Below are 14,065 nucleotides of genomic sequence, written 5' to 3' on the forward strand. Positions count from 1 at the left end.
GATGAAGTATCGCTCTGTTACGCAGGCTGCGGTGCAGTGGCACCACCATAGCTCCCTGCAGCCTTGATCTCCGGGGCTCAAGGGATCCTCCTCCCTCAGCCTCCTGAGTAGCTGGGACTACAAGGGTATGCCACCATGCTGGCCAATTATTATTATTATTTTTTTAATTTGTGGAGGTGAGGTCTCCCTATGTTGCCTAGGCTGGTCTCTAACACCTGCATAGAAGCAATCCTGCCTTGGCCTCCCAAAGTGCTGGGATTACAGGCGTTAGCCACCACCCAGGCTGATTAAAGGATAGTTTCTGCAAAAATTGAAAATTTGGTACATATTTTAAAAGGAACCAGAGCATATATTTGAAATTAATTAAAGCTGTGCCTATCAGGATTAAATTCAGTCACTAAGAGTTCAAATTGTGAATTATTATTTTAGTAGAATGCCTTCTAATATTTGTTATGCTTGTTAATGTTAGTTAATGTTGATTAGTAAAAGGAAAGCATGCTGCTGTTCTATAATTTCACTTTTGACAACAAATGTGTGGGTTATTTTCTACACCAATTAATCACCCAATTCTCTGTGGACACCAAGTGGGTGTCCTACAATTCAGTTCTGATATTACCCAGAGTTAGTGCAGATCCCATAGATACTGGGTCCCACGAGACTGCCCCCACTTCAGAGGCCAGTTGCAAGTCCCAGATTGTCACCTGTACTTTTGACCAACTGGTTATAAATTGGGGGTTCCACACAACCTTCTCCTTAGATTAGGTAATTTGCTGGAATAGCTCACAGAACTCCAGAACACTATTTTTATTACTTATGTATTGTGAAGGATACAGCTCAGGAACAGCTGGATGGAAGAGACACATAGGACAAGTTATGGGGAGGTAGGTAGAGCTTCCATGCCCTCTCCAGGTGCTCTACCCACACAGCATCTGGGTGTGTTCACTGATCAGGAAGCTCTTAGAACTTCATTGTTAAGATTTTTTTGTGGAGGTTTCTCATTATGTAGGCACAATTTATTAAATCGTTGGTCATTGGTGATTGAATTCAACCTCCAGCCCTTCACCCCTCCACGGAGGTACCGGGGTAGGACTTAAAGTTCCAAATCTCTGATCATATGGTTGGTTCCTCTGGTGATCAGCGTCTATCCTCCAAGATTTACCTTTTTAGTGTAAACTCAAGTATGGTTGAAAGGGGCTTATTATGAGCACTAGGGGAATTCAAAGAGTTTTACAAGCTCTCTTCCAGGAATCTGAGAATCAGACCAAATATTATAACAAAAAATGCTCTTATCACCCCATCACTCAGGACATCAAAGGATTTTTAGAAGTTCTGTGCCAGAAACTGGGGGCAGAGATCAAATACACACACAAAGACACACACACACTTACTATATATGTCACAACTGTAAAATAGAATTTTATTTTCCTTCAATAACACAAGTGATACATAGAATGAACAGTTGATTTGACTAGTCAAAATCACTAGGAATAATCTTTAAGAAGGAAGTCATTGCTGTCAAAGGACTCTATTCGTTTTTTTCTAACTCTTTTTATACTTGTTAGAAAGTTTTAAAAGCACCAACCTCACTTCTACCCCACTCAATCTGAAAACTTTTAAAAAGCCCTCTAAGAATTGTGAAGCTGTGTTTTCACGGAGAGTTTAAATGACTTGTTCGAAGGTCAATGATTTGCAGTAACTGATAGTGGTTAGAAAAAAGTGGAGTTATGTTGACTTTTAATCTATGGTTTTTTTTTTTTTTTTTGAATAGATTTTTTTAGTTTTATTGAAATCGTACATGAACAAGAAATTGGAAATACAATCACATCAAAGAACAAATTGTCATGGCTTTTGACGTTTAAGCCAAACAAATTTTGTAGGGCAGATTTCAAAATGGTGTGAAGTTAAAACAATTTAAAAACACAGTTAACCTACTTCTAAAAATGCAAAACATACAATCATAGGTTATTTTCAGTATAAGAAAACTTAAATGTGTTTGCTTTAATTTCTTAAAACTACTAAGACATAGCACTAGCTTGTATTTTTATTTACAGCATACTCCATACTCCTATGTAATCTATCCTAGATCCAAAAAAATGAAACTCTTCAAAACCACAGGTTCTGCAAAATCATGACTTAACAGTGTGTTCAGCTTGTTTTGAAGCTAAAATGAAGCCTGAAATGATAAAAACATTATAACTCCCAGAATAAGGGAACTCTGTAAGCCCAATAATGTCCAAGAGCATTTATGAAAAGAGGAAAAATAAAAAGGCCTGAGTATATACACAATAGTGATTTCTTCAGCCCAATACAAATGGCAGCAAATTGCTACTTAAAGATGAAACAGTTAAGCAAAATTTTTTTTGAAGAATGTAGATCTAGAGCCAGTCGTATCTTGCCATTATCATTTTCAAGCCCTTACTTGTCTGCTTCCACTGTTGCCCATAAGTATCCTGATAAAATTCCTGGTTGTCATTATTGTAACCATAGTGACCAGAATAGTCACCACCTTGCTGAAGCGGCTGCTGAGCGATGGGTTGAGAGACCCAGTTCTGTTGGTTGTTGGTCTGACAATGCTTGGAATCAGGTTGGGTGTAAGCATCTGCCTTCTCTTGCCTCCTACATTGTCCCCTGATTGCCCTGAGATCCACGGGAACCATGGCCACGGCCTCTCTGCTGTTGTGCAGGACCCCCTCTGCCACCCCTGCAGCCTCTTGGTGTTCCCAAAGGTGCCCCCTTTTGTGAATAGCCAGCTCTACCTCTTGGAGGTGGTGCTCCCCTCCCCCTTGGTGGTGGTGGAGCACCCTGCCCTCCCCTTCCTCCTCTTCCTCTTACTGCATAGCCATCATCATAGCCATAGTAGGGAATCTTGATAACCTCCATGATAGTTGTGGTAATCATAACCATAGTAATCTTCATGCCATAGTAATCTGGAGGGTAGCCATATCCACCTCTCCCCCAACCTCTAATCGAAAGCGGCATGCGAGGAGGAGGGTGTAGTGATAATCTTCATATGCAGTGCTTCTGGAGGCCTGTCTAGCAGCTTGGCGCTCTTTCCTTTTCTTGTCTGGTGGCTTGGCTAAGACTATTTCAAGTTCTTCCCCTTCTATTTCTTTGCCATTCATTTCATCCATAGCCTTAACAGCTGCTCGTCTGTCTTCAGAATGAACAAATGCATAATCTTTCAATTTATTTACTCTTTGGAGTTCTCCAAATTCAGAAAATGACTTCTCCAATATTTCGTCTGTGCCAAGTTTCTTACAAACAATACTTTTACCTTAGCCATGACTTCTGGATCTGGTTCTTCACAGGGTCAGCCCATTCAACTCTAAGTACATTTCCCCATACTTTTACTTTTCCAGCATCTGGCTTGTGCTGCTGACTTGTGATCCTCATATTCAAGGAAGCAGAACCCCCATTTCTTCCTTTTGTCATCAGGTTGATGTTAGAGAATAACATCCACCAAACCCTCTGTGACTTTACTGAATTCTTCCAGAATGTTTTCTTTAGTCTTATTCTTCAGAATGGATCCAACAAAAAGTCTGTTGTTTGCCACAGAAATGCACACTCCATGTTGTTTACCAGGGCGAATTTCATAGCTGTCAGGGTTTCACAGCTTGCTGTGCAGCTTCCTTTCCACAGAAAGTGGTAAATGCATACCCTCTATTCTGACCAGACAGTGGATCTATCATAAGACGTAGATCCCAAATGGGACTGGCCTTCTCAAAAAGGGGCACCAACTCATCCTCATATACATCTCTTGGTATTTTACCTACAAACACCTCTGTTCCAATTCCAGTTTGCACACCAGAGTACACACCATTTGGTGGAGGCCCACCATACTTCCTCTGTCCTGTAGTTACATTCAGAGTATAACCATTTCTCTCAAGCAAGGCCTTGATCTTCACTTCATCAAGTCCCTTTGTGGACTCTTGCACCTAGCTCCCCTGTTTCTCTCTCTGCCTGTAGGTCTTCATAACTCCACATAAAAATGCACTTTTGTTCTGAACATGTGATAAGTCACTTTCCTTGAACTGCTGTGGTACAGACAGAGCTCCTTCTTCATTAAATTCCCTGAGAGCATCAATTGCTCTTTCATCAAGATCGATACAAGCTATCAGTCCAGGACAGAGCAGGGGCTGGCGGCTGGGCCCGTGAGAACCAGTGCAAGGCATTTTGAAAATGACTAGAAATCGCGCGCGCGTGCCACCCCTGAAGTCTGTGATTCTTATGTTTACATGGCAGAGAAGCTGAAGGGGAAGCAGGTACGTGTGCAGAACGGGAGGCCAAACATGAGAGGCAGCCTTCTAATCTATTCCTGCAAGAATCAACCCAGCCTCACGAAAGCTGCATTAATACATTCATGAGGGTACTCCCGTAACCCAAGTGCCTTTTAATGGCCCCATCAGCTCTCAATACTGTCATGTTGGCAAATTTCAACATGAGTTTTGGCAGGAACACACCACACTTAAACCATAGAATAGGATTACTCATCTCTTTGAAGAGAGCTAGACTACTTTCTTCTGTGGCCCTCAAAGGAATAAAATTCTCAGTCAAATCATTGGAATGACTTCTCTATGTCTTTGTAAAAGTTTTCTAGCATTGAGAGTTACCTGGTACTTCTGCCCTTTTTGTGTACTTTCCTTTTGGAATTTTGCGCTCAAGTTGAACCTTTCAGCATCTATATATGTGAAGAGTTAAGAGAGGACAGGTCTTTTCAGGAACATCAGTTTAGAATGTGAGGGTGTGTTGGGTGAGACTGAAGAGTATGGTAAGATGAGACTAGCTAAGAAGAGGCCAGTTTATGAAGAATTTATAAGCAGTTAGAGTTTCAGACTTCATCCTTGGGCATTGAGCCAGGCAGCCAGTAGGATTAATTTTTTTTTTAAACTTTTGGTTTTTTCAATAATTTCAAACTTAAAGTTGCAAAAATACTACAAATAATAATGCTGTACTACTCACTCATTCCAAAAATGTTAATATTTTACCATATTAATGTTACCATATCCTTCCCTCTGCCCTCCTTTGCTATCTCTCTCACTCTCTGTCTCCTCTACTCTCTGTAGAATCTTTCTGAACCATTGCAGGGTAAATTACAAATACAATGCCTCCTTAGCCCAAGTACTATAGTGTATAGTTTTAATTAAAAGGGGAATTTCCTAAACAATTACAGTACAGTGATCAAAATCAATAAATTAATATTGTTACAGATTATTATCTAATCTACAGATCATATTCAAATTGCAGCTGCTGATGTCCTCTACACCAAAGGGGAAAAACTTTTTCTCTTCCATGTCTAGGATCCAATCCAAGATCACAAGTTGCATTTAGCTGTCATGTCTATTCAGTATTTCCCAGTTTGGAATATGTCCTTATTCATTGTCTTTTGTGACCTTGACATCTCTTAAAGTCCTATTTCAGGTTATCTGAGGTATTGCCTTCTGTTTTTCTTAGGTCTTAACAAAGGGGTTTATTAGCCATACTCTTTTTTTAAATCTTCATACAGCTGTTTTCTAACAGTGGCCTAGATTTTATCTTTCTCTGGGAGCCATTCTTTGATTTTAGCATTGTTTGCTCTCTGGAGAGACTGAAAATTTTTAAAACCAGCAAGTCTTGGCTCTTTTTTTTTGGTCAATAGTCTTTTCATTAGCTTATTTCTGTACTCCTGCTTTTTACTATAAACAGTAAGAAAGAATTAGACTGCATCTTCCACCGAATACCTAGAAATCTCCTTGTTAAATTATGCAACTCATTAAATACATTTTCTATTTTTCATGTTACCACAGGCAAGGTTGTGCCTAAACTTTCACTTACTAATTATGAAGTATTCAGCTTCTTCCAATTTTCAGTTACCTTTTTCTCACTTTGGTTTAAGCCCTTACTAGCAGCCTGCTAAGGGCCATGAGGTTTCTAGTGACAATCTCTTCATTGCTCATCAAGCTTTCGCTGATATTCTCCTGCAAGTCCTGTCAGCTTCTGCCTACTACCTGATTCTAAGCAGCGCCTGCATTTTCAGGTTTTATTGTATGGGAATATCCCTCTCCTGGTAACAAATACCCAGGAGTAATCTGTAAATCTGTGTTAGTTAACTATTGTAGTATAGCAGTTTACCCTAAAATATACTGGCTTAAAACTGCAATAAACATTTATAGTCTCACAGCTTCAGTGGGTCAGGAATTTGGATTTAGTGGGTGTTTCTACCCCAGAGTCTATTATCAGATTGCTTTCATGTTGTTGGCTTTGATTATAGTCATTTAAAGGCCAGAACAAAGCTGAAGGGTGCTGTTTTTTTTTTTTTTTTTTTTTTTTTTGAGACAGAGTCTAGCTCTGTCGCCCAGACTGGAGTACAGGGGTGCAGTCTTGGCTCAGACTCACTACAATCTCCACCTCCCAGGTTCAAGCAGTTCTCCTGCCTCCGCCTCCCGAGTAGCTGGGATTACAGGCTTTTGCCACGACGCCCAGCTAATTTTTGTATTTTTAGTAGAGATGGGGTTTTGCTATGTTGGTCAGGCTGGTTTCAACTCCTGACCTCAGGTGATCTGCCTGCCTTGGCCTCCCAAAGTACTGGGATTACAGGCATGAACCACTGTGCCCTGCCTTTTTTTTTTTTGGACACAGAGTCTCACTCTGTCTCCCAGGCTGGAGTGCAGTGACATGATCTTGGCTCACTGTAACCTCTGCTCCCAAGTTCACAAATTCAAGCGATTGCCTCCGCCTCCGCATTAGCTGGGACTACAGGTGTGTGCCACCACACCCGGCTAAGTTTTGTATTTTTAGTGGAGACGGGGTTTCACCATGTTGGCCAGGCTGGTCTTGAACTCGTGACCTCAGGTGATTGCCCACCTTGGCCTCCCACAATGCTGGGATTACAGGAGCTACCACACCCAGCCGCTGGAGGATATTCTCTAAGATGACTTACTCACATGGTTGACAGTTTGGTGGCTGCCTGTTTTTTTGCTGCATGAATTTTTTCTTAGGGCCTTTTGAGTGCCATGTGACATGGCACCTAGCTTTTCCCATAGGGACTGATCTAAGATCAACGCAAAAGCTGCCATGTTTTTTATGGCCTGGCCTCGGAAGTCACACAGTATCATTGTCTTTCTCTGACTGAATGTCTTTTTATTTGTTTTTTAAATTTATTTGTCTTTTTATTTGTTTTATTTGTTTTTAAGGTTTTTTTGAGGTAAGAATATATAACATAACATTTGCCATTTTAACGGCATATTGTTATTTTTACTCTCTATTGGATGCATAGGTAAGCCTGTTCAGTATGGGTAGGCACTGCATAGGTACAAAGATAATTGGGGGCATGGAGGCTGTCTACCACACCCTGCGATTTAGGCACATATCCTGTTTCTTATTAAATTTTCACCGACAAGTTTTAGCATTCACTGATGAGTCTAGCCTGAAATAAATAATAGTTGACAAAGGGTAATTTTCTAATTGTATCATTCTCAATAGTGGGGAAGGGTGGAGTCTACAGAGGAAATAAAAGAGTAGGTTGAGTAGTAGAAGGATAAATGTTATGTCCTTTGGATTTAGCACCAAGGAAGTCATTGAAGAGGAGTTTCAATGTAGAGTTTCAATATATTTATTGGTAGATAAAGTGGGTGTGAGGAAGTACAGGTAGTGAGAGTACTTAACTCTTAAGAATCTCAGATTTGCTGGGCTTGCGTGTATAGTCCCAGCTGCTGGAGTGCTGATGTGGGAGTATCTCTTGAGACCAGGAGTTAAAGGCTGCAGTGAGCTATGATCATGCCATTGCATTCTAGCCTTGACAACAGAGTGAGACCTCATCTCTTAAAACAAAAAATTAAAAAAGAATCTCAGATTTGAAGACAAAAGGAGGAGGCAGGAAAAATAATACTATGTCTTCTTCTGTTTTGGTGGGGAAGAAAGAAGAGAAGCATGTAGGTGAATAACTAGGTCACCTGGGTAGTAGAGCAAAGAAAGTAGATGTGGATAGAACCCTATCAGAGATATTGCTAGGCAGATTGGGTATACAAATAAGGAGGCCAAGTGCATTATTTTCAAAAGTGTTTAAAACAATGGATCATGAGATTGAGGTGGGATAATAGATGTAGTGGAACTAGGGAAGGGCTGGAACATAAGAGTTATAGGAGATGTTGGAGCATGGGCCTAGAGGGCTCAGTAAGTTTCAAGAATAAGTATAGTAAGAGTGTGAATTAACTGCAAGGTTGTGAAGAAAGAGTAGATCATTGTGGTTTAATATTTCATTGGGATATGTTGGGTGATGGCAGCTTCCAGGTGTTGGAAGACAGTTCTCCATGGTTCTCACATTTATACATATCTTGTGAGTGGCAGCCCTGACTGCCTTTGTTCTTTTAAAGGTTGTTTATATAGGTTGTTTATATAGCAAGCAAACAGCCTTGGAAAACGGAGGCACTATCATTCAAATTTCTCCTGTAATTCAGTCCACTGTGTGTATAAATGTCATCTTGCCCCAGGTCACCCTGTCAGAACGGGGAACTTAGGCAAATGCTAACAGTCTAGCTTTTGCTATTGCCATGAGTATTAAAGTCCTCTGTGTCCAATGCAGGAGTCTTGTGTCATCTTCTGCCAGCATCCATGAAACTGTGGTGAACTAACTTGTCACTTTACAAATACAGTAAGAACTTAGACTCTTTGTAGTTTTTGACACCAAGATGTGGTTTTAGGCATACTGAAGGAGAGTCTGAATGAAAGCCATTGAAATTGAAAATATTTGAGGACTGTGCGAGTTGTTCATACAGTTGGCCTTAACACGCTAGCACACCCACTCTTGTGGTCCAGGGATGTCGGGATACTGTGGTTGAAGGTCTTACCAAGATCACATGTAGTAGGAAAGAGTTACCTGAAGAAAAGTAGGCTGGGCGCGGTGGCTCAAGCCTGTAATCCCAGCACTTTGGGAGGCCGAGGCAGGCAGATCACGAGGTCAGGAGATCGAGACCATCCTGGCTAACACGGTGAAACCCTGTCTCTACTAAAAATACAAAAAAAAAAAAAAAAATGAGCCGGGCATGGTGGCGGGCGCCTGTAGTCCCAGCTACTCGGGAGGCTGAGGCAGGAGAATGGCGTGAACCTGGGAGGCGGAGCTTGCAGTGAGCTGAGATCGTGCCACTGCACTCCAGCCTGGGTGACCAGAGCAAGACTCCGTCTCAAAAAAAAAAAAAAAAGAAAAGAAAAGAAAAGTAGTGGGCAGACAAAAAGAAGAGATAAAGAGATACCTATTAATAAATGATAGAACTGGGATTTAAAATGAACTATATCTGACTACAAAGTCCATGGATTTTTTTTTTTTTTTTTAGTACATCTTTCTGCCTTTACTTGGAGGCTGTATTAGTCCATTCTCACACTGCTATAAACGAGAATGAGTAATTTAGGAAGAAAAGAGGTTTAATTGACCCACAGTTCTGCAGGCTGTACTGGAAGCATGGCTGGGAGGCCTCAGGAAACTTAACAATAGGAAACTTAACAATCACGTCAGAAGACGAAGAGGAAATAAACACATCTTTACCATGGTGGAGCAGGAGAGAGAAAATGAAGAGGGAAAGTTTGAAAGTGCTACATACTTTGAAACAACCAGATCTCCTGAGAACTCTTATCAGGAGAACAGCAAGGGGGAAGTCTGCCCCCATGATTCAGTCACCCCACCATCAGGTCCCTCCCCCAACACTTGCAGATTACAGTTTAACATGAGATTCAGGTGAGGACACAGAGCCAAATGATATTAGAGGTAATAATCATATCCCCTTTGAAAGTTAGATAAATCTATATTACAACTTCAAGGATTTTTTTTGGTTTTTTTTTTTTTTTTTTGGTTTTAGTACAAATGGTGAAGTTTTCACATGTTCTCAAAAGAATGCTAATACAGAATATGCCTTATCAATCCTCTGTTCTGTTCCAGGAAGTTATTATTTAACTGAGTAGTATTTGGGAGAATAAATTTTGAAGACCTGCTTGCTTAAATAACTTGTTAAAAGAAGATAAAAAAAGTGAAAGTAGATGTGAATAGCCTTTTTGAAATTTAGCTTGAATTCAGATGTTGAAGACAAACAGTAATATAGTGTGCCTCAATTAAATGGCATGTCCCTGAAATAGAATGTTATGGCTAACTGAATTGGCTGAGGATTAACTTTCTTTAATAGAGTTATTTTTTGCAACTTGTAAGGTTGAGATTGCATGTAATGCAAAGACTGATGTCTAATTCATGTAGGTGTTTAGAATTGTATTCCAGCTATCTAATTATAGCATCATGGAGATGAAGTAATGATAGCCAATTGTTTTCCATTAATAATATAAATATTTATTAATGTATTTATCACCTGTGGCAAATGACCTAGTTTTCATTTCCGTTTTTATAGATGAAGAATAGGGACATGAAGGTTTAATTAGATTTGATAAATGTTTACAAAGCGTCTACTGAATTCGAGACACCATGCTCAATTCTTGGGAAAACAGAATTTAAAAATCTGGAGAGTCACAATCAATATTGAACAATTTGTTTAAAGTTTTGTATTTGGGGGCATAACACCAGTAGAATCCGGTTTATTTTTTAAAACTTTTCTGCTCCTTTCTATGGCTTCTCTTTTGTATTTTTTCAGAAATGTAGCTATAAGCAGTGAGAATGTTAATAGTAGATAGATCTGACTTATCTGAAAAGCCATTTAACTGCAGTATATGATCTAATCTCCTACTGATTGTAGGATGAACCTTCATTTTATATGCCACTAAGAAGAAATCATGCCAAGTAAACTATGACACAGCAGTATTATAATACATAACCTGATTTTAGAGATTTATTTAAATAAATAAATCTCTTAGGATCTATTAAACATGGCATGTCAAAGAACTTAGAGTTCCTTTTAACTCTTTCTGGTGTTGCATATACAGTTAAAAGATGTGTATATGATTGTTCATCACTATGGTAGCTCACATTTAGAAATCATGTAAATTGCCCGTAACAGATGAATAAATTATGGCACATCTGTAAAGTGGGGCATTATGTTGTGTCTCAATTTCTTCATCTGCATCAAGTTGGTTTTAGTGCTTACCTCATAGAGTTGTTAAAACTAAATTAGTTAGTACATGTAAAATGTCCTGGCACATATTAACTGAAAACCTGGTTGTTTAGACAGAAAACACAGGAGCATCTTAGTTATTAACCAACATTATTATTGTAACACTTATGATTTAGAATCATGATTTAGAAGACTAATGAAGTGCAAAGATGTTTTTAATATAAGTGAAAGATACATAGTGTATTCCCAGTTTTGGTTAGGAGATTTTTAGGCCAGGCATAGTGGCTCATGCATGTAATCCCAGCTCTTTGGGAGGCCAAAGCGGGTCTAAGAGTTGGAGACCAGCCTGGGCAACATGGCGAGAAGCCATCTCTACAAAAAATATAAAAATCAGCTGGGCATGGTGGCATGCACTTGTAGTAGTCCCAGCTACTTAGGAGGCTGAGGTGGGAGGATTGCTTGAGTCCAGGAAGTCGAGGCCGCATAAGCTGAGATTGTGCCACCGCACTCCAGCCTGGATGACAGAGACCCTGTCTCAAAAAAATTATTATGGATTCATTTGAGAATTAGTTTTTCACATTGTGATGCTTCCTCTCTACACAGTTAGGAATGTATCACTTAAGAAGTTGATTCTATATAGCCACAACGTAATTATCTTAGGAAATTTGACATTAATATAATAATATTAACAAACATATAATCCATAACCAAGCATCTCGTTGTTCGGGTAATGTCCTAATTGATAGCCAGTTTAAGAAGAAATTGATGCAGGAGTCAAGTATCAAACGTTGCATTTAGTTGTTGTCTCTTTAGTCTCCTTTAATCTAAAATAGTCCCAGCACTTTGGGAAGCCAAGGTGGGTGGATCACTTGAGGTAAGGAGTTCGAGACCAGCCTGGCCAATATGGTGAAACCCAATCACCACTAAAAATACAAAAATTAGCCGAGTGATGTGGCTCGTGCCTGTAATCCCAGCTACTCGGGAGGCTCAGGCAGGAGAATCACTTGAACCCAGGAGGCAGAGGTTTCAGTAAGCCGAGATCACACCCAGCCTGGGTGACACAGCGAGACTTAGTCTCAAAAAATAAACAGTTACCAGGATTTTCTACCTTTCGTGACATTGACATTTTCTTGATTTCAGACTAGTTGTTTTGCAGTGTTGCTGAACTGGGATTTGTCTGATTTGTTTCCTTCTGAAAAGATTCATGTTAAGCATATTTGATGGAAATACCACGTAGATGATGTCTTGTTCTCAGTGCATTGTATCAAGGGACATATGATGTTAGTTTATCCCATCATCTGTGATACTAAGTTTGATCACTTGGTTAAGGTGTTGTCTACCAGATCTACTGTGAAGCTTTCGTTTCCCTGTAAGATATTACTTGAGGCTTTGAAATTTCTGTTCCCCAATATTCTTTCATGCAGTGTGTTTAATATATCCATTGATGATCTTTGCCTGAATCTGTTATAACTATGGTGGTAATAATGTGATGATTTTCTATTTCTATCAGTGCTTCCATATTTATTTCTTGGCATGCTTTGATTATGAAGAACTTCATCTGTCCATTCAAACATCCATCCATTCACTAATCTCTCCAGTATCAAGTAGACTCAAGTTTATTTTTTTAAGTTCACTGTGTTATGTAATTCCTGTTATTATTCATCTTAATGCTCAGATTGTCCCACATTTGGCCAGTGGGAGTCCTTCAACTTGGCACTTGTGCCCTTTTGAAATTTTTCAAGTTTATAAGCATTTCCTTAATTTCTAGTAAAACAGATGCTGTAGGCTTATCTTGTCTTCTTTTCTGCCCCAGACCTTGAATCAGCTCATTTTCTAACACTGGTTTCTTTTAGTGGAGGTAGCATATCTACTTGGAGTGTGTCTGTGTCCTAGAATGGACCCTTCAGCAGTTTGAGAGGTCATACCAGTCCTTCTTACTGTGTACCCCATGCGCTTACCTGTTACTGGCCAGTGCAGAACTCTTCCTGGTTTCAGCTGCCTTTCTCAAATTGGCTCTCAGTGCTTTCCAGTAAGTACTGTTGACTAAATATTTAGTGCTTTTCTTGTCACTTCCTTCTTCCTCATGAATGCTGTTACCATGTGGGCCTTGTAACTCTTTTCCTTACCTCCTTGTATTTTGGGGTTGATGGTGATGTTTTTACACTTGGTTTTGTTGTGTTATTCTATGAGTTTTTGGTTTTATTATCTATTTGCTTTGCTTGTTTGTTTTTTTGAGACAGAGTTTCACTCTGTTGCCCAGGCTGGAGTGCAGTGGCATGATGTTGGCTCGCTGCAGCCTCTGCCTCCTGGGTTCAAGCAATTCTCTTACCTCAGCCTCCCCAGTAGCTGGGATTACAGGTGCATGCCATGTCACCTGGCTAATTTTTGTATTTTTAGTAGAGACTGTGCTTCATCATGTTGGCCAGGCTGGTCTCAAACTCCTGACCTCAAGTGATCTGCCCACCTTGGCTTCCCAAAGTGCTGGGATTACAGGCTCTTTGCTTTGTTTTTATATTTGGGATTCAGAAAGGATGAGAAACTATGTTGCTGCCACTATTTTCTCTTGCTGTTTTTTTTTTTTTTTTGAGATGTAGTTTCGCTCTTGTCTCCCAGTCTAGAGTGCAGTGGCGCAATCTCGGCTCACTGCCACCTCCGCCTTCCAGGTTCAAGAGATTCACCAGCCTCAGCCTCCCAAGTAGCTGGGTGATCCGCCTGCCTCGGCTCCCCAAAGTACTGGGATTACAAGCGTTAGCCACTGCACCTGGCCATTTTTTTTTTTTTTTTTTTACATTGCTCTGTTTACTCCTCTTCTGTCAAATCTTAGCTCTCTTCGTTTTACTCTTTTCTTGCTCCTCTTGTACCCAAATTCAGCACTTAACCTAGCCTTGCCTTTCTGGTGAAGCTAGACTTCCTTTGACTTATATGACTCATACCGTATCTCTGTCTTTTGCATGGGTTTTGTTGTTGTTGTTGTTTTTGAGACAGAGTCTCACTCTGTCACCTAAACTGGAGTGCAGTGGCATGATCATGGCTCACTGCAGCCTCAA

The 14,065-nt window shown here is 40.0% G+C and overlaps 1 protein-coding gene and 1 pseudogene across 26 annotated transcripts in view; one reads left to right on the forward strand and one right to left on the reverse strand.

Moving 5' to 3' along the window:
* The window catches only part of MLLT10 (MLLT10 histone lysine methyltransferase DOT1L cofactor), a 225,987-nt gene that overhangs the window by 101,856 nt on the left and 110,066 nt on the right, over positions 1–14,065 (forward strand). The window lies entirely within an intron of this gene.
* LOC129006468 (heterogeneous nuclear ribonucleoprotein R-like) lies at positions 2,361–4,202 on the reverse strand (annotated as a pseudogene).

The sequence above is a fragment of the Pongo pygmaeus genome, chromosome 8, assembly GCF_028885625.2.
Source record: "Pongo pygmaeus isolate AG05252 chromosome 8, NHGRI_mPonPyg2-v2.0_pri, whole genome shotgun sequence".
Taxonomy (NCBI): domain Eukaryota; kingdom Metazoa; phylum Chordata; class Mammalia; order Primates; family Hominidae; genus Pongo; species Pongo pygmaeus.